The following is a 25,040-nucleotide window of genomic DNA, read 5'->3' on the forward strand; positions in this document are numbered from 1 at the left end:
TCTGCAGATGGAAACTTGCCTCTTGTATATGGATAAAAGGTGTCATAATGATGTTACAGAGCATCAAAGCAAGAAATCAGCCCCACCCATTCAGATGATGTCAGTATAGAACTTGAAACTTACTTGGTGTTGCTTAGCAACAGCAGCAATACAATTTCTAAATTGTGTATTAAAATAAATCATATTAGTATGATTAGTACGATATTAGTGTGATTGATCATGATTAGTCTTAAATCACTCTCAGATCACCTCAAAGGAACCACTGTTGATTCTTTTCTTCACAAGTGCTTCTCTTTGGGGTTGTCTTGGTTGTGACAATGTCCACTATGCAAAGTAAAATTGAAACTAAAGCATAGGTTATATTCAACAGATTGCAGTCCAGGATTCACTTTCACGCTTTATATATCTGGTCAGAATAATTACCCCGACACAAACACTGACTTTGTTTCTCGCTGCAGTAAGTGCTTCTTGTTGGGGTAGTTATATGTCCTCTGGACATTTGTCTTCTTCAGTCATATATGTCTTTGGAAATTTCAGTATGAGATATACTTCAACTTTATGCACTTTCTTTGAAGGAATTGTTGGAAAGTGCTTGAAAGTTGGGTTGTCTTTCTGTCCTGACTTGAGAAAAACGGCACATTTTCCTCACATGGAAAGAAATCCTTTCAGGATCCATTATGGATTCAGACTCTTGTTGATCTGAAAGTAGGATTGAATCCAGGTTTTATCTTGAATTGAATAATATTTTAACAGTGCCCAGTTAAAAGTTTCACAGAACTGTGTCCTTGTCTGTTCCAAATCTTAATGAAGTAAACACACTGAAAGCTAATTGACCAAACACCAACACCTAATGTTTTGCATTCTTCATGACAGCATTGTTCCTTGATGGACCGTCTGATGGGCAATACCCCCATCGTAGAAACTTGTGGAAGAAATAGGTGGAGTTTGTGGAAGCATTCAGGATAAAAATTTGACCAGCCTCATCAGAAAAATGCATGTGAGAAACAACATGGAAGAAGAGCAGCTCTGGACTTCATGGAAGAAAGAGGTCTGATGAACGGTCCTTGCTATGGGCCCAACACGAGCATTAACTGTTTTTTTTTAAATCAGGAAGTGCTTCCTGTTGGGACGGTTGAAAAAGACAAACTCTACCAACGCTAGCTGATGAAGATATTACATGGAGAATCCCTCAAACAGACACACTGATGCTGAATAGTGTCCATAAGTGCTTCTATCTCTCTTGTGAGCTTTTGATCCAAATGGTGTTTTTCAGGATTTGGTCTGCAAAATGACCTTAACACAGGCACTGACTTGATATTTGGAAGACAGTAAGTGCTTATTGTTGGCGTAGTCTTGCTGACCTTTCAAACACTCAGAATGAACAGTTGATTCATTTTATGCCTGGGAATACCAGGTGCTGTAAGCTTTTGAACTTCCATATCAGTGTGGGATATTTGGAGATTAATTCCGTTATAATCTCATAGCACTCTTTGATATGTCACTGTTTCATCTTTGTTTGTAATATTGGGAGCACAATTCAAATGTCATAAACTTGTCTGATGTCGCTTCGTGTTGTGGTTCATCCTGGTGCCATATTTATGCCTTTACAGTAGCAATAAAAATACAATTTCCGTTCCAGTCTGACGCTTACAGCTACACCACCCTGAAAACGCCCGATCCCGTCTGATCTCAGAAGCCTAGCAGAGTTGCGCCTGCTCGGTATTTGAATGGGAGACCGCCTGGGAACACCAGGTGCTGTAAGCTTTTGCACGTCCATTTCAGTGTGGGATATTTGGAGAATAATTCTGTTATAATCTCATAGCACTCTTTGATATGTCACTGTTTCATCTTTGTTTGTAATATTGGGAGCACAATTCAAATGTCATAAACTTGTCTGATGTCGCTTCGTGTTGTGGTTCATCCTTTTGCCATATTTATTCCTTTACACTAGCAATAAAAATACAATTTCCATTCCAGTCTGACGCTTACGGCCACACCACCCTGAAAACGTCTGATCTTGGAAGCAAAGAGGAGTTGGGCCTGGTCAGTACTTGAATGGGAAACCGCCTGGGAATGCCAGGTGCTGTAAGCTTTTGCACTTCCATTTCATTGTGGTACATTTGGAGAATAACTCCATTATGACGTCATAGTACTCTTTGATATGTCACTGTTTGATCTTTGCATGTAATATTTGGAACACAATTCAAATGTCATAAAAGTGTGTGATGTCACTTCTTGTTGTGGTGCCATAGTTATGTCTTTACTCTAGCAATAAAAATACAATTTCCGTTCCAGTCTGACGCTTACGGCCACACCACCCTGAAAACGCCTGATCTTGTCTGATCTCGGAAGCAAAGCAGAGTTGGGCCTGGTCAGTACTTGAATGGGAGACCACCTGGGAACACCAGGTGCTGTAAGCTTTTGCACGTCCATTTCAGTGTGGGCTATTTGGAGAATAATTCTGTTATAATCTCATAGCACTCTTTGATATGTCACTGTTTGATCTTTGCATGTAATTTTTGGAGCACAATTCAAATGTCATAAACGTGTGTGGTGTCGCTTCGTGTTGTGGTTCATCCTGGTGCCATATTTATGCCTTTACAGTAGCAATCAAAATACAATTTCCGTTCCAGTCTGACGCTTACAGCTGCAACACCCTGAAAACACCCGATCTCGTCTGATCTCAGAAGCCTAGCCGAGTTGCGCCTGCTCGGTACTTGAATGGGAGACCGCCTGGGAATACCAGGTGCTGTAAGCTTTTGCACTTCCATTTCAGTGTGGGATATTTGGAGAATAATTCTGTGATAATCTCATAGCACTCTTTGATATGTCAATGTCTGATCTTCTGTATGTAATATTTGGAGCACAATTCAAATGTCATAAACGTATGTGATGTCACTTCTTGTTCTGGTTCATCCTGGTGCCATATTTATGCATTTACACTAGCAATAAAAATACAATTTCCGTTCCAGTCTGACGCTCCAGTCACGGAAGTACTTGGCAGAGATACACTTACCGTTATCCTGGAAATCAGCTGGAAAATAATGCAGGAGGTAGTCATTGTGGATGTCGTCCATCACTTCGTAGTCAGGATCTGCAGATGGAAACTTGCCTCTTGTATATGGATAAAAGGTGTCATAATGATGTTACAGAGCATCAAAGCAAGAAATCAGCCCCACCCATTCAGATGATGTCAGTATAGAACTTGAAACTTACTTGGTGTTGCTTAGCAACAGCAGCAATACAATTTCTAAATTGTGTATTAAAATAAATCATATTAGTATGATTAGTACGATATTAGTGTGATTGATCATGATTAGTCTTAAATCACTCTCAGATCACCTCAAAGGAACCACTGTTGATTCTTTTCTTCACAAGTGCTTCTCTTTGGGGTTGTCTTGGTTGTGACAATGTCCACTATGCAAAGTAAAATTGAAACTAAAGCATAGGTTATATTCAACAGATTGCAGTCCAGGATTCACTTTCACGCTTTATATATCTGGTCAGAATAATTACCCCGACACAAACACTGACTTTGTTTCTCGCTGCAGTAAGTGCTTCTTGTTGGGGTAGTTATATGTCCTCTGGACATTTGTCTTCTTCAGTCATATATGTCTTTGGAAATTTCAGTATGAGATATACTTCAACTTTATGCACTTTCTTTGAAGGAATTGTTGGAAAGTGCTTGAAAGTTGGGTTGTCTTTCTGTCCTGACTTGAGAAAAACTGCACATTTTCCTCACATGGAAAGAAATCCTTTCAGGATCCATTATGGATTCAGACTCTTGTTGATCTGAAAGTAGGATTGAATCCAGGTTTTATCTTGAATTGAATAATATTTTAACAGTGCCCAGTTAAAAGTTTCACAGAACTGTGTCCTTGTCTGTTCCAAATCTTAATGAAGTAAACACACTGAAAGCTAATTGACCAAACACCAACACCTAATGTTTTGCATTCTTCATGACAGCATTGTTCCTTGATGGACCGTCTGATGGGCAATACCCCCATCGTAGAAACTTGTGGAAGAAATAGGTGGAGTTTGTGGAAGCATTCAGGATAAAAATTTGACCAGCCTCATCAGAAAAATGCATGTGAGAAACAACATGGAAGAAGAGCAGCTCTGGACTTCATGGAAGAAAGAGGTCTGATGAACGGTCCTTGCTATGGGCCCAACACGAGCATTAACTGTTTTTTTTTAAATCAGGAAGTGCTTCCTGTTGGGACGGTTGAAAAAGACAAACTCTACCAACGCTAGCTGATGAAGATATTACATGGAGAATCCCTCAAACAGACACACTGATGCTGAATAGTGTCCATAAGTGCTTCTATCTCTCTTGTGAGCTTTTGATCCAAATGGTGTTTTTCAGGATTTGGTCTGCAAAATGACCTTAACACAGGCACTGACTTGATATTTGGAAGACAGTAAGTGCTTATTGTTGGCGTAGTCTTGCTGACCTTTCAAACACTCAGAATGAACAGTTGATTCATTTTATGCCTGGGAATACCAGGTGCTGTAAGCTTTTGAACTTCCATATCAGTGTGGGATATTTGGAGATTAATTCCGTTATAATCTCATAGCACTCTTTGATATGTCACTGTTTCATCTTTGTTTGTAATATTGGGAGCACAATTCAAATGTCATAAACTTGTCTGATGTCGCTTCGTGTTGTGGTTCATCCTGGTGCCATATTTATGCCTTTACAGTAGCAATAAAAATACAATTTCCATTCCAGTCTGACGCTTACAGCTACACCACCCTGAAAACGCCCGATCCCGTCTGATCTCAGAAGCCTAGCAGAGTTGCGCCTGCTCGGTATTTGAATGGGAGACCGCCTGGGAACACCAGGTGCTGTAAGCTTTTGCACGTCCATTTCAGTGTGGGATATTTGGAGAATAATTCTGTTATAATCTCATAGCACTCTTTGATATGTCACTGTTTCATCTTTGTTTGTAATATTGGGAGCACAATTCAAATGTCATAAACTTGTCTGATGTCGCTTCGTGTTGTGGTTCATCCTTTTGCCATATTTATTCCTTTACACTAGCAATAAAAATACAATTTCCATTCCAGTCTGACGCTTACGGCCACACCACCCTGAAAACGTCTGATCTTGGAAGCAAAGAGGAGTTGGGCCTGGTCAGTACTTGAATGGGAAACCGCCTGGGAATGCCAGGTGCTGTAAGCTTTTGCACTTCCATTTCATTGTGGTACATTTGGAGAATAACTCCATTATGACGTCATAGTACTCTTTGATATGTCACTGTTTGATCTTTGCATGTAATATTTGGAACACAATTCAAATGTCATAAAAGTGTGTGATGTCACTTCTTGTTGTGGTGCCATAGTTATGTCTTTACTCTAGCAATAAAAATACAATTTCCGTTCCAGTCTGACGCTTACGGCCACACCACCCTGAAAACGCCTGATCTTGTCTGATCTCGGAAGCAAAGCAGAGTTGGGCCTGGTCAGTACTTGAATGGGAGACCACCTGGGAACACCAGGTGCTGTAAGCTTTTGCACGTCCATTTCAGTGTGGGATATTTGGAGAATAATTCTGTTATAATCTCATAGCACTCTTTGATATGTCACTGTTTGATCTTTGCATGTAATTTTTGGAGCACAATTCAAATGTCATAAACGTGTGTGGTGTCGCTTCGTGTTGTGGTTCATCCTGGTGCCATATTTATGCCTTTACAGTAGCAATCAAAATACAATTTCCGTTCCAGTCTGACGCTTACAGCTGCAACACCCTGAAAACACCTGATCTCGTCTGATCTCGGAAGCAAAGCAGAGTTGGGCCTGGTCAGTACTTGAATGGGAGACCACCTGGGAACACCAGGTGCTGTAAGCTTTTGCACGTCCATTTCAGTGTGGGATATTTGGAGAATAATTCTGTTATAATCTCATAGCACTCTTTGATATGTCACTGTTTGATCTTTGCATGTAATTTTTGGAGCACAATTCAAATGTCATAAACGTGTGTGGTGTCGCTTCGTGTTGTGGTTCATCCTGGTGCCATATTTATGCCTTTACAGTAGCAATCAAAATACAATTTCCGTTCCAGTCTGACGCTTACAGCTGCAACACCCTGAAAACACCCGATCTCGTCTGATCTCAGAAGCCTAGCCGAGTTGCGCCTGCTCGGTACTTGAATGGGAGACCGCCTGGGAATACCAGGTGCTGTAAGCTTTTGCACTTCCATTTCAGTGTGGGATATTTGGAGAATAATTCTGTGATAATCTCATAGCACTCTTTGATATGTCAATGTCTGATCTTCTGTATGTAATATTTGGAGCACAATTCAAATGTCATAAACGTATGTGATGTCACTTCTTGTTCTGGTTCATCCTGGTGCCATATTTATGCATTTACACTAGCAATAAAAATACAATTTCCGTTCCAGTCTGACGCTCCAGTCACGGAAGTACTTGGCAGAGATACACTTACCGTTATCCTGGAAATCAGCTGGAAAATAATGCAGGAGGTAGTCATTGTGGATGTCGTCCATCACTTCGTAGTCAGGATCTGCAGATGGAAACTTGCCTCTTGTATATGGATAAAAGGTGTCATAATGATGTTACAGAGCATCAAAGCAAGAAATCAGCCCCACCCATTCAGATGATGTCAGTATAGAACTTGAAACTTACTTGGTGTTGCTTAGCAACAGCAGCAATACAATTTCTAAATTGTGTATTAAAATAAATCATATTAGTATGATTAGTACGATATTAGTGTGATTGATCATGATTAGTCTTAAATCACTCTCAGATCACCTCAAAGGAACCACTGTTGATTCTTTTCTTCACAAGTGCTTCTCTTTGGGGTTGTCTTGGTTGTGACAATGTCCACTATGCAAAGTAAAATTGAAACTAAAGCATAGGTTATATTCAACAGATTGCAGTCCAGGATTCACTTTCACGCTTTATATATCTGGTCAGAATAATTACCCCGACACAAACACTGACTTTGTTTCTCGCTGCAGTAAGTGCTTCTTGTTGGGGTAGTTATATGTCCTCTGGACATTTGTCTTCTTCAGTCATATATGTCTTTGGAAATTTCAGTATGAGATATACTTCAACTTTATGCACTTTCTTTGAAGGAATTGTTGGAAAGTGCTTGAAAGTTGGGTTGTCTTTCTGTCCTGACTTGAGAAAAACTGCACATTTTCCTCACATGGAAAGAAATCCTTTCAGGATCCATTATGGATTCAGACTCTTGTTGATCTGAAAGTAGGATTGAATCCAGGTTTTATCTTGAATTGAATAATATTTTAACAGTGCCCAGTTAAAAGTTTCACAGAACTGTGTCCTTGTCTGTTCCAAATCTTAATGAAGTAAACACACTGAAAGCTAATTGACCAAACACCAACACCTAATGTTTTGCATTCTTCATGACAGCATTGTTCCTTGATGGACCGTCTGATGGGCAATACCCCCATCGTAGAAACTTGTGGAAGAAATAGGTGGAGTTTGTGGAAGCATTCAGGATAAAAATTTGACCAGCCTCATCAGAAAAATGCATGTGAGAAACAACATGGAAGAAGAGCAGCTCTGGACTTCATGGAAGAAAGAGGTCTGATGAACGGTCCTTGCTATGGGCCCAACACGAGCATTAACTGTTTTTTTTTAAATCAGGAAGTGCTTCCTGTTGGGACGGTTGAAAAAGACAAACTCTACCAACGCTAGCTGATGAAGATATTACATGGAGAATCCCTCAAACAGACACACTGATGCTGAATAGTGTCCATAAGTGCTTCTATCTCTCTTGTGAGCTTTTGATCCAAATGGTGTTTTTCAGGATTTGGTCTGCAAAATGACCTTAACACAGGCACTGACTTGATATTTGGAAGACAGTAAGTGCTTATTGTTGGCGTAGTCTTGCTGACCTTTCAAACACTCAGAATGAACAGTTGATTCATTTTATGCCTGGGAATACCAGGTGCTGTAAGCTTTTGAACTTCCATATCAGTGTGGGATATTTGGAGATTAATTCCGTTATAATCTCATAGCACTCTTTGATATGTCACTGTTTCATCTTTGTTTGTAATATTGGGAGCACAATTCAAATGTCATAAACTTGTCTGATGTCGCTTCGTGTTGTGGTTCATCCTGGTGCCATATTTATGCCTTTACAGTAGCAATAAAAATACAATTTCCATTCCAGTCTGACGCTTACAGCTACACCACCCTGAAAACGCCCGATCCCGTCTGATCTCAGAAGCCTAGCAGAGTTGCGCCTGCTCGGTATTTGAATGGGAGACCGCCTGGGAACACCAGGTGCTGTAAGCTTTTGCACGTCCATTTCAGTGTGGGATATTTGGAGAATAATTCTGTTATAATCTCATAGCACTCTTTGATATGTCACTGTTTCATCTTTGTTTGTAATATTGGGAGCACAATTCAAATGTCATAAACTTGTCTGATGTCGCTTCGTGTTGTGGTTCATCCTTTTGCCATATTTATTCCTTTACACTAGCAATAAAAATACAATTTCCATTCCAGTCTGACGCTTACGGCCACACCACCCTGAAAACGTCTGATCTTGGAAGCAAAGAGGAGTTGGGCCTGGTCAGTACTTGAATGGGAGACCGCCTGGGAATGCCAGGTGCTGTAAGCTTTTGCACTTCCATTTCATTGTGGTACATTTGGAGAATAACTCCATTATGACGTCATAGTACTCTTTGATATGTCACTGTTTGATCTTTGCATGTAATATTTGGAACACAATTCAAATGTCATAAAAGTGTGTGATGTCACTTCTTGTTGTGGTGCCATAGTTATGTCTTTACTCTAGCAATAAAAATACAATTTCCGTCCCAGTCTGACGCTTACGGCCACACCACCCTGAAAACGCCTGATCTCGTCTGATCTCGGAAGCAAAGCAGAGTTGGGCCTGGTCAGTACTTGAATGGGAGACCACCTGGGAACACCAGGTGCTGTAAGCTTTTGCACGTCCATTTCAGTGTGGGCTATTTGGAGAATAATTCTGTTATAATCTCATAGCACTCTTTGATATGTCACTGTTTGATCTTTGCATGTAATTTTTGGAGCACAATTCAAATGTCATAAACGTGTGTGGTGTCGCTTCGTGTTGTGGTTCATCCTGGTGCCATATTTATGCCTTTACAGTAGCAATCAAAATACAATTTCCGTTCCAGTCTGACGCTTACAGCTGCAACACCCTGAAAACACCCGATCTCGTCTGATCTCAGAAGCCTAGCCGAGTTGCGCCTGCTCGGTACTTGAATGGGAGACCGCCTGGGAATACCAGGTGCTGTAAGCTTTTGCACTTCCATTTCAGTGTGGGATATTTGGAGAATAATTCTGTGATAATCTCATAGCACTCTTTGATATGTCAATGTCTGATCTTCTGTATGTAATATTTGGAGCACAATTCAAATGTCATAAACGTATGTGATGTCACTTCTTGTTCTGGTTCATCCTGGTGCCATATTTATGCATTTACACTAGCAATAAAAATACAATTTCCGTTCCAGTCTGACGCTCCAGTCACGGAAGTACTTGGCAGAGATACACTTACCGTTATCCTGGAAATCAGCTGGAAAATAATGCAGGAGGTAGTCATTGTGGATGTCGTCCATCACTTCGTAGTCAGGATCTGCAGATGGAAACTTGCCTCTTGTATATGGATAAAAGGTGTCATAATGATGTTACAGAGCATCAAAGCAAGAAATCAGCCCCACCCATTCAGATGATGTCAGTATAGAACTTGAAACTTACTTGGTGTTGCTTAGCAACAGCAGCAATACAATTTCTAAATTGTGTATTAAAATAAATCATATTAGTATGATTAGTACGATATTAGTGTGATTGATCATGATTAGTCTTAAATCACTCTCAGATCACCTCAAAGGAACCACTGTTGATTCTTTTCTTCACAAGTGCTTCTCTTTGGGGTTGTCTTGGTTGTGACAATGTCCACTATGCAAAGTAAAATTGAAACTAAAGCATAGGTTATATTCAACAGATTGCAGTCCAGGATTCACTTTCACGCTTTATATATCTGGTCAGAATAATTACCCCGACACAAACACTGACTTTGTTTCTCGCTGCAGTAAGTGCTTCTTGTTGGGGTAGTTATATGTCCTCTGGACATTTGTCTTCTTCAGTCATATATGTCTTTGGAAATTTCAGTATGAGATATACTTCAACTTTATGCACTTTCTTTGAAGGAATTGTTGGAAAGTGCTTGAAAGTTGGGTTGTCTTTCTGTCCTGACTTGAGAAAAACTGCACATTTTCCTCACATGGAAAGAAATCCTTTCAGGATCCATTATGGATTCAGACTCTTGTTGATCTGAAAGTAGGATTGAATCCAGGTTTTATCTTGAATTGAATAATATTTTAACAGTGCCCAGTTAAAAGTTTCACAGAACTGTGTCCTTGTCTGTTCCAAATCTTAATGAAGTAAACACACTGAAAGCTAATTGACCAAACACCAACACCTAATGTTTTGCATTCTTCATGACAGCATTGTTCCTTGATGGACCGTCTGATGGGCAATACCCCCATCGTAGAAACTTGTGGAAGAAATAGGTGGAGTTTGTGGAAGCATTCAGGATAAAAATTTGACCAGCCTCATCAGAAAAATGCATGTGAGAAACAACATGGAAGAAGAGCAGCTCTGGACTTCATGGAAGAAAGAGGTCTGATGAACGGTCCTTGCTATGGGCCCAACACGAGCATTAACTGTTTTTTTTTAAATCAGGAAGTGCTTCCTGTTGGGACGGTTGAAAAAGACAAACTCTACCAACGCTAGCTGATGAAGATATTACATGGAGAATCCCTCAAACAGACACACTGATGCTGAATAGTGTCCATAAGTGCTTCTATCTCTCTTGTGAGCTTTTGATCCAAATGGTGTTTTTCAGGATTTGGTCTGCAAAATGACCTTAACACAGGCACTGACTTGATATTTGGAAGACAGTAAGTGCTTATTGTTGGCGTAGTCTTGCTGACCTTTCAAACACTCAGAATGAACAGTTGATTCATTTTATGCCTGGGAATACCAGGTGCTGTAAGCTTTTGAACTTCCATATCAGTGTGGGATATTTGGAGATTAATTCCGTTATAATCTCATAGCACTCTTTGATATGTCACTGTTTCATCTTTGTTTGTAATATTGGGAGCACAATTCAAATGTCATAAACTTGTCTGATGTCGCTTCGTGTTGTGGTTCATCCTGGTGCCATATTTATGCCTTTACAGTAGCAATAAAAATACAATTTCCGTTCCAGTCTGACGCTTACAGCTACACCACCCTGAAAACGCCCGATCCCGTCTGATCTCAGAAGCCTAGCAGAGTTGCGCCTGCTCGGTATTTGAATGGGAGACCGCCTGGGAACACCAGGTGCTGTAAGCTTTTGCACGTCCATTTCAGTGTGGGATATTTGGAGAATAATTCTGTTATAATCTCATAGCACTCTTTGATATGTCACTGTTTCATCTTTGTTTGTAATATTGGGAGCACAATTCAAATGTCATAAACTTGTCTGATGTCGCTTCGTGTTGTGGTTCATCCTTTTGCCATATTTATTCCTTTACACTAGCAATAAAAATACAATTTCCATTCCAGTCTGACGCTTACGGCCACACCACCCTGAAAACGTCTGATCTTGGAAGCAAAGAGGAGTTGGGCCTGGTCAGTACTTGAATGGGAAACTGCCTGGGAATGCCAGGTGCTGTAAGCTTTTGCACTTCCATTTCATTGTGGTACATTTGGAGAATAACTCCATTATGACGTCATAGTACTCTTTGATATGTCACTGTTTGATCTTTGCATGTAATATTTGGAACACAATTCAAATGTCATAAAAGTGTGTGATGTCACTTCTTGTTGTGGTGCCATAGTTATGTCTTTACTCTAGCAATAAAAATACAATTTCCGTTCCAGTCTGACGCTTACGGCCACACCACCCTGAAAACGCCTGATCTCGTCTGATCTCGGAAGCAAAGCAGAGTTGGGCCTGGTCAGTACTTGAATGGGAGACCACCTGGGAACACCAGGTGCTGTAAGCTTTTGCACGTCCATTTCAGTGTGGGCTATTTGGAGAATAATTCTGTTATAATCTCATAGCACTCTTTGATATGTCACTGTTTGATCTTTGCATGTAATTTTTGGAGCACAATTCAAATGTCATAAACGTGTGTGGTGTCGCTTCGTGTTGTGGTTCATCCTGGTGCCATATTTATGCCTTTACAGTAGCAATCAAAATACAATTTCCGTTCCAGTCTGACGCTTACAGCTGCAACACCCTGAAAACACCCGATCTCGTCTGATCTCAGAAGCCTAGCCGAGTTGCGCCTGCTCGGTACTTGAATGGGAGACCGCCTGGGAATACCAGGTGCTGTAAGCTTTTGCACTTCCATTTCAGTGTGGGATATTTGGAGAATAATTCTGTGATAATCTCATAGCACTCTTTGATATGTCAATGTCTGATCTTCTGTATGTAATATTTGGAGCACAATTCAAATGTCATAAACGTATGTGATGTCACTTCTTGTTCTGGTTCATCCTGGTGCCATATTTATGCATTTACACTAGCAATAAAAATACAATTTCCGTTCCAGTCTGACGCTCCAGTCACGGAAGTACTTGGCAGAGATACACTTACCGTTATCCTGGAAATCAGCTGGAAAATAATGCAGGAGGTAGTCATTGTGGATGTCGTCCATCACTTCGTAGTCAGGATCTGCAGATGGAAACTTGCCTCTTGTATATGGATAAAAGGTGTCATAATGATGTTACAGAGCATCAAAGCAAGAAATCAGCCCCACCCATTCAGATGATGTCAGTATAGAACTTGAAACTTACTTGGTGTTGCTTAGCAACAGCAGCAATACAATTTCTAAATTGTGTATTAAAATAAATCATATTAGTATGATTAGTACGATATTAGTGTGATTGATCATGATTAGTCTTAAATCACTCTCAGATCACCTCAAAGGAACCACTGTTGATTCTTTTCTTCACAAGTGCTTCTCTTTGGGGTTGTCTTGGTTGTGACAATGTCCACTATGCAAAGTAAAATTGAAACTAAAGCATAGGTTATATTCAACAGATTGCAGTCCAGGATTCACTTTCACGCTTTATATATCTGGTCAGAATAATTACCCCGACACAAACACTGACTTTGTTTCTCGCTGCAGTAAGTGCTTCTTGTTGGGGTAGTTATATGTCCTCTGGACATTTGTCTTCTTCAGTCATATATGTCTTTGGAAATTTCAGTATGAGATATACTTCAACTTTATGCACTTTCTTTGAAGGAATTGTTGGAAAGTGCTTGAAAGTTGGGTTGTCTTTCTGTCCTGACTTGAGAAAAACTGCACATTTTCCTCACATGGAAAGAAATCCTTTCAGGATCCATTATGGATTCAGACTCTTGTTGATCTGAAAGTAGGATTGAATCCAGGTTTTATCTTGAATTGAATAATATTTTAACAGTGCCCAGTTAAAAGTTTCACAGAACTGTGTCCTTGTCTGTTCCAAATCTTAATGAAGTAAACACACTGAAAGCTAATTGACCAAACACCAACACCTAATGTTTTGCATTCTTCATGACAGCATTGTTCCTTGATGGACCGTCTGATGGGCAATACCCCCATCGTAGAAACTTGTGGAAGAAATAGGTGGAGTTTGTGGAAGCATTCAGGATAAAAATTTGACCAGCCTCATCAGAAAAATGCATGTGAGAAACAACATGGAAGAAGAGCAGCTCTGGACTTCATGGAAGAAAGAGGTCTGATGAACGGTCCTTGCTATGGGCCCAACACGAGCATTAACTGTTTTTTTTTAAATCAGGAAGTGCTTCCTGTTGGGACGGTTGAAAAAGACAAACTCTACCAACGCTAGCTGATGAAGATATTACATGGAGAATCCCTCAAACAGACACACTGATGCTGAATAGTGTCCATAAGTGCTTCTATCTCTCTTGTGAGCTTTTGATCCAAATGGTGTTTTTCAGGATTTGGTCTGCAAAATGACCTTAACACAGGCACTGACTTGATATTTGGAAGACAGTAAGTGCTTATTGTTGGCGTAGTCTTGCTGACCTTTCAAACACTCAGAATGAACAGTTGATTCATTTTATGCCTGGGAATACCAGGTGCTGTAAGCTTTTGAACTTCCATATCAGTGTGGGATATTTGGAGATTAATTCCGTTATAATCTCATAGCACTCTTTGATATGTCACTGTTTCATCTTTGTTTGTAATATTGGGAGCACAATTCAAATGTCATAAACTTGTCTGATGTCGCTTCGTGTTGTGGTTCATCCTGGTGCCATATTTATGCCTTTACAGTAGCAATAAAAATACAATTTCCGTTCCAGTCTGACGCTTACAGCTACACCACCCTGAAAACGCCCGATCCCGTCTGATCTCAGAAGCCTAGCAGAGTTGCGCCTGCTCGGTATTTGAATGGGAGACCGCCTGGGAACACCAGGTGCTGTAAGCTTTTGCACGTCCATTTCAGTGTGGGATATTTGGAGAATAATTCTGTTATAATCTCATAGCACTCTTTGATATGTCACTGTTTCATCTTTGTTTGTAATATTGGGAGCACAATTCAAATGTCATAAACTTGTCTGATGTCGCTTCGTGTTGTGGTTCATCCTTTTGCCATATTTATTCCTTTACACTAGCAATAAAAATACAATTTCCATTCCAGTCTGACGCTTACGGCCACACCACCCTGAAAACGTCTGATCTTGGAAGCAAAGAGGAGTTGGGCCTGGTCAGTACTTGAATGGGAGACCGCCTGGGAATGCCAGGTGCTGTAAGCTTTTGCACTTCCATTTCATTGTGGTACATTTGGAGAATAACTCCATTATGACGTCATAGTACTCTTTGATATGTCACTGTTTGATCTTTGCATGTAATATTTGGAACACAATTCAAATGTCATAAAAGTGTGTGATGTCACTTCTTGTTGTGGTGCCATAGTTATGTCTTTACTCTAGCAATAAAAATACAATTTCCGTTCCAGTCTGACGCTTACGGCCACACCACCCTGAAAACGCCTGATCTCGTCTGATCTCGGAAGCAAAGCAGAGTTGGGCCTGGTCAGTACTTGAATGGGAGACCACCTGGGAACACCAGGTGCTGTAAGCTTTTGCACGTCCATTTCAGTGTGGGCTATTTGGAGAATAATTCTGTTATAATCTCATAGCACTCTTTGATATGTCACTGTTTGATCTTTGCATGTAATTTTTGGAGCACAATTCAAATGTCATAAACGTGTGTGGTGTCGCTTCGTGTTGTGGTTCATCCTGGTGCCATATTTATGCCTTTACAGTAGCAATCAAAATACAATTTCCGTTCCAGTCTGACGCTTACAGCTGCAACACCCTGAAAACACCCGATCTCGTCTGATCTCAGAAGCCTAGCCGAGTTGCGCCTGCTCGGTACTTGAATGGGAGACCGCCTGGGAATACCAGGTGCTGTAAGCTTTTGCACTTCCATTTCAGTGTGGGATATTTGGAGAATAATTCTGTGATAATCTCATAGCACTCTTTGATATGTCAATGTCTGATCTTCTGTATGTAATATTTGGAGCACAATTCAAATGTCATAAACGTATGTGATGTCACTTCTTGTTCTGGTTCATCCTGGTGCCATATTTATGCATTTACACTAGCAATAAAAATACAATTTCCGTTCCAGTCTGACGCTCCAGTCACAGAAGTACTTGGCAGAGATACACTTACCGTTATCCTGGAAATCAGCTGGAAAATAATGCAGGAGGTAGTCATTGTGGATGTCGTCCATCACTTCGTAGTCAGGATCTGCAGATGGAAACTTGCCTCTTGTATATGGATAAAAGGTGTCATAATGATGTTACAGAGCATCAAAGCAAGAAATCAGCCCCACCCATTCAGATGATGTCAGTATAGAACTTGAAACTTACTTGGTGTTGCTTAGCAACAGCAGCAATACAATTTCTAAATTGTGTATTAAAATAAATCATATTAGTATGATTAGTACGATATTAGTGTGATTGATCATGATTAGTCTTAAATCACTCTCAGATCACCTCAAAGGAACCACTGTTGATTCTTTTCTTCATAAGTGCTTCTCTTTGGGGTTGTCTTGGTTGTGACAATGTCCACTATGCAAAGTAAAATTGAAACTAAAGCATAGGTTATATTCAACAGATTGCAGTCCAGGATTCACTTTCACGCTTTATATATCTGGTCAGAATAATTACCCCGACACAAACACTGACTTTGTTTCTCGCTGCAGTAAGTGCTTCTTGTTGGGGTAGTTATATGTCCTCTGGACATTTGTCTTCTTCAGTCATATATGTCTTTGGAAATTTCAGTATGAGATATACTTCAACTTTATGCACTTTCTTTGAAGGAATTGTTGGAAAGTGCTTGAAAGTTGGGTTGTCTTTCTGTCCTGACTTGAGAAAAACTGCACATTTTCCTCACATGGAAAGAAATCCTTTCAGGATCCATTATGGATTCAGACTCTTGTTGATCTGAAAGTAGGATTGAATCCAGGTTTTATCTTGAATTGAATAATATTTTAACAGTGCCCAGTTAAAAGTTTCACAGAACTGTGTCCTTGTCTGTTCCAAATCTTAATGAAGTAAACACACTGAAAGCTAATTGACCAAACACCAACACCTAATGTTTTGCATTCTTCATGACAGCATTGTTCCTTGATGGACCGTCTGATGGGCAATACCCCCATCGTAGAAACTTGTGGAAGAAATAGGTGGAGTTTGTGGAAGCATTCAGGATAAAAATTTGACCAGCCTCATCAGAAAAATGCATGTGAGAAACAACATGGAAGAAGAGCAGCTCTGGACTTCATGGAAGAAAGAGGTCTGATGAACGGTCCTTGCTATGGGCCCAACACGAGCATTAACTGTTTTTTTTTAAATCAGGAAGTGCTTCCTGTTGGGACGGTTGAAAAAGACAAACTCTACCAACGCTAGCTGATGAAGATATTACATGGAGAATCCCTCAAACAGACACACTGATGCTGAATAGTGTCCATAAGTGCTTCTATCTCTCTTGTGAGCTTTTGATCCAAATGGTGTTTTTCAGGATTTGGTCTGCAAAATGACCTTAACACAGGCACTGACTTGATATTTGGAAGACAGTAAGTGCTTATTGTTGGCGTAGTCTTGCTGACCTTTCAAACACTCAGAATGAACAGTTGATTCATTTTATGCCTGGGAATACCAGGTGCTGTAAGCTTTTGAACTTCCATATCAGTGTGGGATATTTGGAGATTAATTCCGTTATAATCTCATAGCACTCTTTGATATGTCACTGTTTCATCTTTGTTTGTAATATTGGGAGCACAATTCAAATGTCATAAACTTGTCTGATGTCGCTTCGTGTTGTGGTTCATCCTGGTGCCATATTTATGCCTTTACAGTAGCAATAAAAATACAATTTCCGTTCCAGTCTGACGCTTACAGCTACACCACCCTGAAAACGCCCGATCCCGTCTGATCTCAGAAGCCTAGCAGAGTTGCGCCTGCTCGGTATTTGAATGGGAGACCGCCTGGGAACACCAGGTGCTGTAAGCTTTTGCACGTCCATTTCAGTGTGGGATATTTGGAGAATAATTCTGTTATAATCTCATAGCACTCTTTGATATGTCACTGTTTCATCTTTGTTTGTAATATTGGGAGCACAATTCAAATGTCATAAACTTGTCTGATGTCGCTTCGTGTTGTGGTTCATCCTTTTGCCATATTTATTCCTTTACACTAGCAATAAAAATACAATTTCCATTCCAGTCTGACGCTTACGGCCACACCACCCTGAAAACGTCTGATCTTGGAAGCAAAGAGGAGTTGGGCCTGGTCAGTACTTGAATGGGAGACCGCCTGGGAATGCCAGGTGCTGTAAGCTTTTGCACTTCCATTTCATTGTGGTACATTTGGAGAATAACTCCATTATGACGTCATAGTACTCTTTGATATGTCACTGTTTGATCTTTGCATGTAATATTTGGAACACAATTCAAATGTCATAAAAGTGTGTGATGTCACTTCTTGTTGTGGTGCCATAGTTATGTCTTTACTCTAGCAATAAAAATACAATTTCCGTTCCAGTCTGACGCTTACGGCCACACCACCCTGAAAACGCCTGATCTCGTCTGATCTCGGAAGCAAAGCAGAGTTGGGCCTGGTCAGTACTTGAATGGGAGACCACCTGGGAACACCAGGTGCTGTAAGCTTTTGCACGTCCATTTCAGTGTGGGCTATTTGGAGAATAATTCTGTTATAATCTCATAGCACTCTTTGATATGTCACTGTTTGATCTTTGCATGTAATTTTTGGAGCACAATTCAAATGTCATAAACGTGTGTGGTGTCGCTTCGTGTTGTGGTTCATCCTGGTGCCATATTTATGCCTTTACAGTAGCAATCAAAATACAATTTCCATTCCAGTCTGACGCTTACAGCTGCAACACCCTGAAAACACCCGATCTCGTCTGATCTCAGAAGCCTAGCCGAGTTGCGCCTGCTCGGTACTTGAATGGGAGACCGCCTGGGAATACCAGGTGCTGTAAGCTTTTGCACTTCCATTTCAGTGTGGGATATTTGGAGAATAATTCTGTGATAATCTCATAGCACTCTTTGATATGTCAATGTCTGATCTTCTGTATGTAATATTTGGAGCACAATTCAAATGTCATAAACGTATGTGATGTCACTTCTTGTTCTGGTTCATCCTGGTGCCATATTTATGCATTTACACTAGCAATAAAAATACAATTTCCGTTCCAGTCTGACGCTCCAGTCACGGAAGTACTTGGCAGAGATACACTTACCGTTATCCTGGAAATCAGCTGGAAAATAATGCAGGAGGTAGTCATTGTGGATGTCGTCCATCACTTCGTAGTCAGGATCTGCAGATGGAAACTTGCCTCTTGTATATGGATAAAAGGTGTCATAATGATGTTACAGAGCATCAAAGCAAGAAATCAGCCCCACCCATTCAGATGATGTCAGTATAGAACTTGAAACTTACTTGGTGTTGCTTAGCAACAGCAGCAATACAATTTCTAAATTGTGTATTAAAATAAATCATATTAGTATGATTAGTACGATATTAGTGTGATTGATCATGATTAGTCTTAAATCACTCTCAGATCACCTCAAAGGAACCACTGTTGATTCTTTTCTTCACAAGTGCTTCTCTTTGGGGTTGTCTTGGTTGTGACAATGTCCACTATGCAAAGTAAAATTGAAACTAAAGCATAGGTTATATTCAACAGATTGCAGTCCAGGATTCACTTTCACGCTTTATATATCTGGTCAGAATAATTACCCCGACACAAACACTGACTTTGTTTCTCGCTGCAGTAAGTGCTTCTTGTTGGGGTAGTTATATGTCCTCTGGACATTTGTCTTCTTCAGTCATATATGTCTTTGGAAATTTCAGTATGAGATATACTTCAACTTTATGCACTTTCTTTGAAGGAATTGTTGGAAAGTGCTTGAAAGTTGGGTTGTCTTTCTGTCCTGACTTGAGAAAAACTGCACATTTTCCTCACATGGAAAGAAATCCTTTCAGGATCCATTATGGATTCAGACTCTTGTTGATCTGAAAGTAGGATTGAATCCAGGTTTTATCTTGAATTGAATAATATTTTAACAGTGCCCAGTTAAAAGTTTCACAGAACTGTGTCCTTGTCTGTTCCAAATCTTAATGAAGTAAACACACTGAAAGCTAATTGACCAAACACCAACACCTAATGTTTTGCATTCTTCATGACAGCATTGTTCCTTGATGGACCGTCTGATGGGCAATACCCCCATCGTAGAAACTTGTGGAAGAAATAGGTGGAGTTTGTGGAAGCATTCAGGATAAAAATTTGACCAGCCTCATCAGAAAAATGCATGTGAGAAACAACATGGAAGAAGAGCAGCTCTGGACTTCATGGAAGAAAGAGGTCTGATGAACGGTCCTTGCTATGGGCCCAACACGAGCATTAACTGTTTTTTTTTAAATCAGGAAGTGCTTCCTGTTGGGACGGTTGAAAAAGACAAACTCTACCAACGCTAGCTGATGAAGATATTACATGGAGAATCCCTCAAACAGACACACTGATGCTGAATAGTGTCCATAAGTGCTTCTATCTCTCTTGTGAGCTTTTGATCCAAATGGTGTTTTTCAGGATTTGGTCTGCAAAATGACCTTAACACAGGCACTGACTTGATATTTGGAAGACAGTAAGTGCTTATTGTTGGCGTAGTCTTGCTGACCTTTCAAACACTCAGAATGAACAGTTGATTCATTTTATGCCTGGGAATACCAGGTGCTGTAAGCTTTTGAACTTCCATATCAGTGTGGGATATTTGGAGATTAATTCCGTTATAATCTCATAGCACTCTTTGATATGTCACTGTTTCATCTTTGTTTGTAATATTGGGAGCACAATTCAAATGTCATAAACTTGTCTGATGTCGCTTCGTGTTGTGGTTCATCCTGGTGCCATATTTATGCCTTTACAGTAGCAATAAAAATACAATTTCCATTCCAGTCTGACGCTTACAGCTACACCACCCTGAAAACGCCCGATCCCGTCTGATCTCAGAAGCCTAGCAGAGTTGCGCCTGCTCGGTATTTGAATGGGAGACCGCCTGGGAACACCAGGTGCTGTAAGCTTTTGCACGTCCATTTCAGTGTGGGATATTTGGAGAATAATTCTGTTATAATCTCATAGCACTCTTTGATATGTCACTGTTTCATCTTTGTTTGTAATATTGGGAGCACAATTCAAATGTCATAAACTTGTCTGATGTCGCTTCGTGTTGTGGTTCATCCTTTTGCCATATTTATTCCTTTACACTAGCAATAAAAATACAATTTCCATTCCAGTCTGACGCTTACGGCCACACCACCCTGAAAACGTCTGATCTTGGAAGCAAAGAGGAGTTGGGCCTGGTCAGTACTTGAATGGGAAACCGCCTGGGAATGCCAGGTGCTGTAAGCTTTTGCACTTCCATTTCATTGTGGTACATTTGGAGAATAACTCCATTATGACGTCATAGTACTCTTTGATATGTCACTGTTTGATCTTTGCATGTAATATTTGGAACACAATTCAAATGTCATAAAAGTGTGTGATGTCACTTCTTGTTGTGGTGCCATAGTTATGTCTTTACTCTAGCAATAAAAATACAATTTCCGTTCCAGTCTGACGCTTACGGCCACACCACCCTGAAAACGCCTGATCTCGTCTGATCTCGGAAGCAAAGCAGAGTTGGGCCTGGTCAGTACTTGAATGGGAGACCACCTGGGAACACCAGGTGCTGTAAGCTTTTGCACGTCCATTTCAGTGTGGGCTATTTGGAGAATAATTCTGTTATAATCTCATAGCACTCTTTGATATGTCACTGTTTGATCTTTGCATGTAATTTTTGGAGCACAATTCAAATGTCATAAACGTGTGTGGTGTCGCTTCGTGTTGTGGTTCATCCTGGTGCCATATTTATGCCTTTACAGTAGCAATCAAAATACAATTTCCGTTCCAGTCTGACGCTTACAGCTGCAACACCCTGAAAACACCCGATCTCGTCTGATCTCAGAAGCCTAGCCGAGTTGCGCCTGCTCGGTACTTGAATGGGAGACCGCCTGGGAATACCAGGTGCTGTAAGCTTTTGCACTTCCATTTCAGTGTGGGATATTTGGAGAATAATTCTGTGATAATCTCATAGCACTCTTTGATATGTCAATGTCTGATCTTCTGTATGTAATATTTGGAGCACAATTCAAATGTCATAAACGTATGTGATGTCACTTCTTGTTCTGGTTCATCCTGGTGCCATATTTATGCATTTACACTAGCAATAAAAATACAATTTCCGTTCCAGTCTGACGCTCCAGTCACGGAAGTACTTGGCAGAGATACACTTACCGTTATCCTGGAAATCAGCTGGAAAATAATGCAGGAGGTAGTCATTGTGGATGTCGTCCATCACTTCGTAGTCAGGATCTGCAGATGGAAACTTGCCTCTTGTATATGGATAAAAGGTGTCATAATGATGTTACAGAGCATCAAAGCAAGAAATCAGCCCCACCCATTCAGATGATGTCAGTATAGAACTTGAAACTTACTTGGTGTTGCTTAGCAACAGCAGCAATACAATTTCTAAATTGTGTATTAAAATAAATCATATTAGTATGATTAGTACGATATTAGTGTGATTGATCATGATTAGTCTTAAATCACTCTCAGATCACCTCAAAGGAACCACTGTTGATTCTTTTCTTCACAAGTGCTTCTCTTTGGGGTTGTCTTGGTTGTGACAATGTCCACTATGCAAAGTAAAATTGAAACTAAAGCATAGGTTATATTCAACAGATTGCAGTCCAGGATTCACTTTCACGCTTTATATATCTGGTCAGAATAATTACCCCGACACAAACACTGACTTTGTTTCTCGCTGCAGTAAGTGCTTCTTGTTGGGGTAGTTATATGTCCTCTGGACATTTGTCTTCTTCAGTCATATATGTCTTTGGAAATTTCAGTATGAGATATACTTCAACTTTATGCACTTTCTTTGAAGGAATTGTTGGAAAGTGCTTGAAAGTTGGGTTGTCTTTCTGTCCTGACTTGAGAAAAACTGCACATTTTCCTCACATGGAAAGAAATCCTTTCAGGATCCATTATGGATTCAGACTCTTGTTGATCTGAAAGTAGGATTGAATCCAGGTTTTATCTTGAATTGAATAATATTTTAACAGTGCCCAGTTAAAAGTTTCACAGAACTGTGTCCTTGTCTGTTCCAAATCTTAATGAAGTAAACACACTGAAAGCTAATTGACCAAACACCAACACCTAATGTTTTGCATTCTTCATGACAGCATTGTTCCTTGATGGACCGTCTGATGGGCAATACCCCCATCGTAGAAACTTGTGGAAGAAATAGGTGGAGTTTGTGGAAGCATTCAGGATAAAAATTTGACCAGCCTCATCAGAAAAATGCATGTGAGAAACAACATGGAAGAAGAGCAGCTCTGGACTTCATGGAAGAAAGAGGTCTGATGAACGGTCCTTGCTATGGGCCCAACACGAGCATTAACTGTTTTTTTTTAAATCAGGAAGTGCTTCCTGTTGGGACGGTTGAAAAAGACAAACTCTACCAACGCTAGCTGATGAAGATATTACATGGAGAATCCCTCAAACAGACACACTGATGCTGAATAGTGTCCATAAGTGCTTCTATCTCTCTTGTGAGCTTTTGATCCAAATGGTGTTTTTCAGGATTTGGTCTGCAAAATGACCTTAACACAGGCACTGACTTGATATTTGGAAGACAGTAAGTGCTTATTGTTGGCGTAGTCTTGCTGACCTTTCAAACACTTAGAATGAACAGTTGATTCATTTTATGCCTGGGAATACCAGGTGCTGTAAGCTTTTGAACTTCCATATCAGTGTGGGATATTTGGAGATTAATTCCGTTATAATCTCATAGCACTCTTTGATATGTCACTGTTTCATCTTTGTTTGTAATATTGGGAGCACAATTCAAATGTCATAAACTTGTCTGATGTCGCTTCGTGTTGTGGTTCATCCTGGTGCCATATTTATGCCTTTACAGTAGCAATAAAAATACAATTTCCGTTCCAGTCTGACGCTTACAGCTACACCACCCTGAAAACGCCCGATCCCGTCTGATCTCAGAAGCCTAGCAGAGTTGCGCCTGCTCGGTATTTGAATGGGAGACCGCCTGGGAACACCAGGTGCTGTAAGCTTTTGCACGTCCATTTCAGTGTGGGATATTTGGAGAATAATTCTGTTATAATCTCATAGCACTCTTTGATATGTCACTGTTTCATCTTTGTTTGTAATATTGGGAGCACAATTCAAATGTCATAAACTTGTCTGATGTCGCTTCGTGTTGTGGTTCATCCTTTTGCCATATTTATTCCTTTACACTAGCAATAAAAATACAATTTCCATTCCAGTCTGACGCTTACGGCCACACCACCCTGAAAACGTCTGATCTTGGAAGCAAAGAGGAGTTGGGCCTGGTCAGTACTTGAATGGGAGACCGCCTGGGAATGCCAGGTGCTGTAAGCTTTTGCACTTCCATTTCATTGTGGTACATTTGGAGAATAACTCCATTATGACGTCATAGTACTCTTTGATATGTCACTGTTTGATCTTTGCATGTAATATTTGGAACACAATTCAAATGTCATAAAAGTGTGTGATGTCACTTCTTGTTGTGGTGCCATAGTTATGTCTTTACTCTAGCAATAAAAATACAATTTCCGTCCCAGTCTGACGCTTACGGCCACACCACCCTGAAAACGCCTGATCTCGTCTGATCTCGGAAGCAAAGCAGAGTTGGGCCTGGTCAGTACTTGAATGGGAGACCACCTGGGAACACCAGGTGCTGTAAGCTTTTGCACGTCCATTTCAGTGTGGGCTATTTGGAGAATAATTCTGTTATAATCTCATAGCACTCTTTGATATGTCACTGTTTGATCTTTGCATGTAATTTTTGGAGCACAATTCAAATGTCATAAACGTGTGTGGTGTCGCTTCGTGTTGTGGTTCATCCTGGTGCCATATTTATGCCTTTACAGTAGCAATCAAAATACAATTTCCGTTCCAGTCTGACGCTTACAGCTGCAACACCCTGAAAACACCCGATCTCGTCTGATCTCAGAAGCCTAGCCGAGTTGCGCCTGCTCGGTACTTGAATGGGAGACCGCCTGGGAATACCAGGTGCTGTAAGCTTTTGCACTTCCATTTCAGTGTGGGATATTTGGAGAATAATTCTGTGATAATCTCATAGCACTCTTTGATATGTCAATGTCTGATCTTCTGTATGTAATATTTGGAGCACAATTCAAATGTCATAAACGTATGTGATGTCACTTCTTGTTCTGGTTCATCCTGGTGCCATATTTATGCATTTACACTAGCAATAAAAATACAATTTCCGTTCCAGTCTGACGCTCCAGTCACGGAAGTACTTGGCAGAGATACACTTACCGTTATCCTGGAAATCAGCTGGAAAATAATGCAGG

This window comes from Telmatherina bonti (genome assembly GCF_933228915.1).
Source record: "Telmatherina bonti genome assembly, chromosome: 11".
NCBI lineage: Eukaryota > Metazoa > Chordata > Actinopteri > Atheriniformes > Telmatherinidae > Telmatherina > Telmatherina bonti.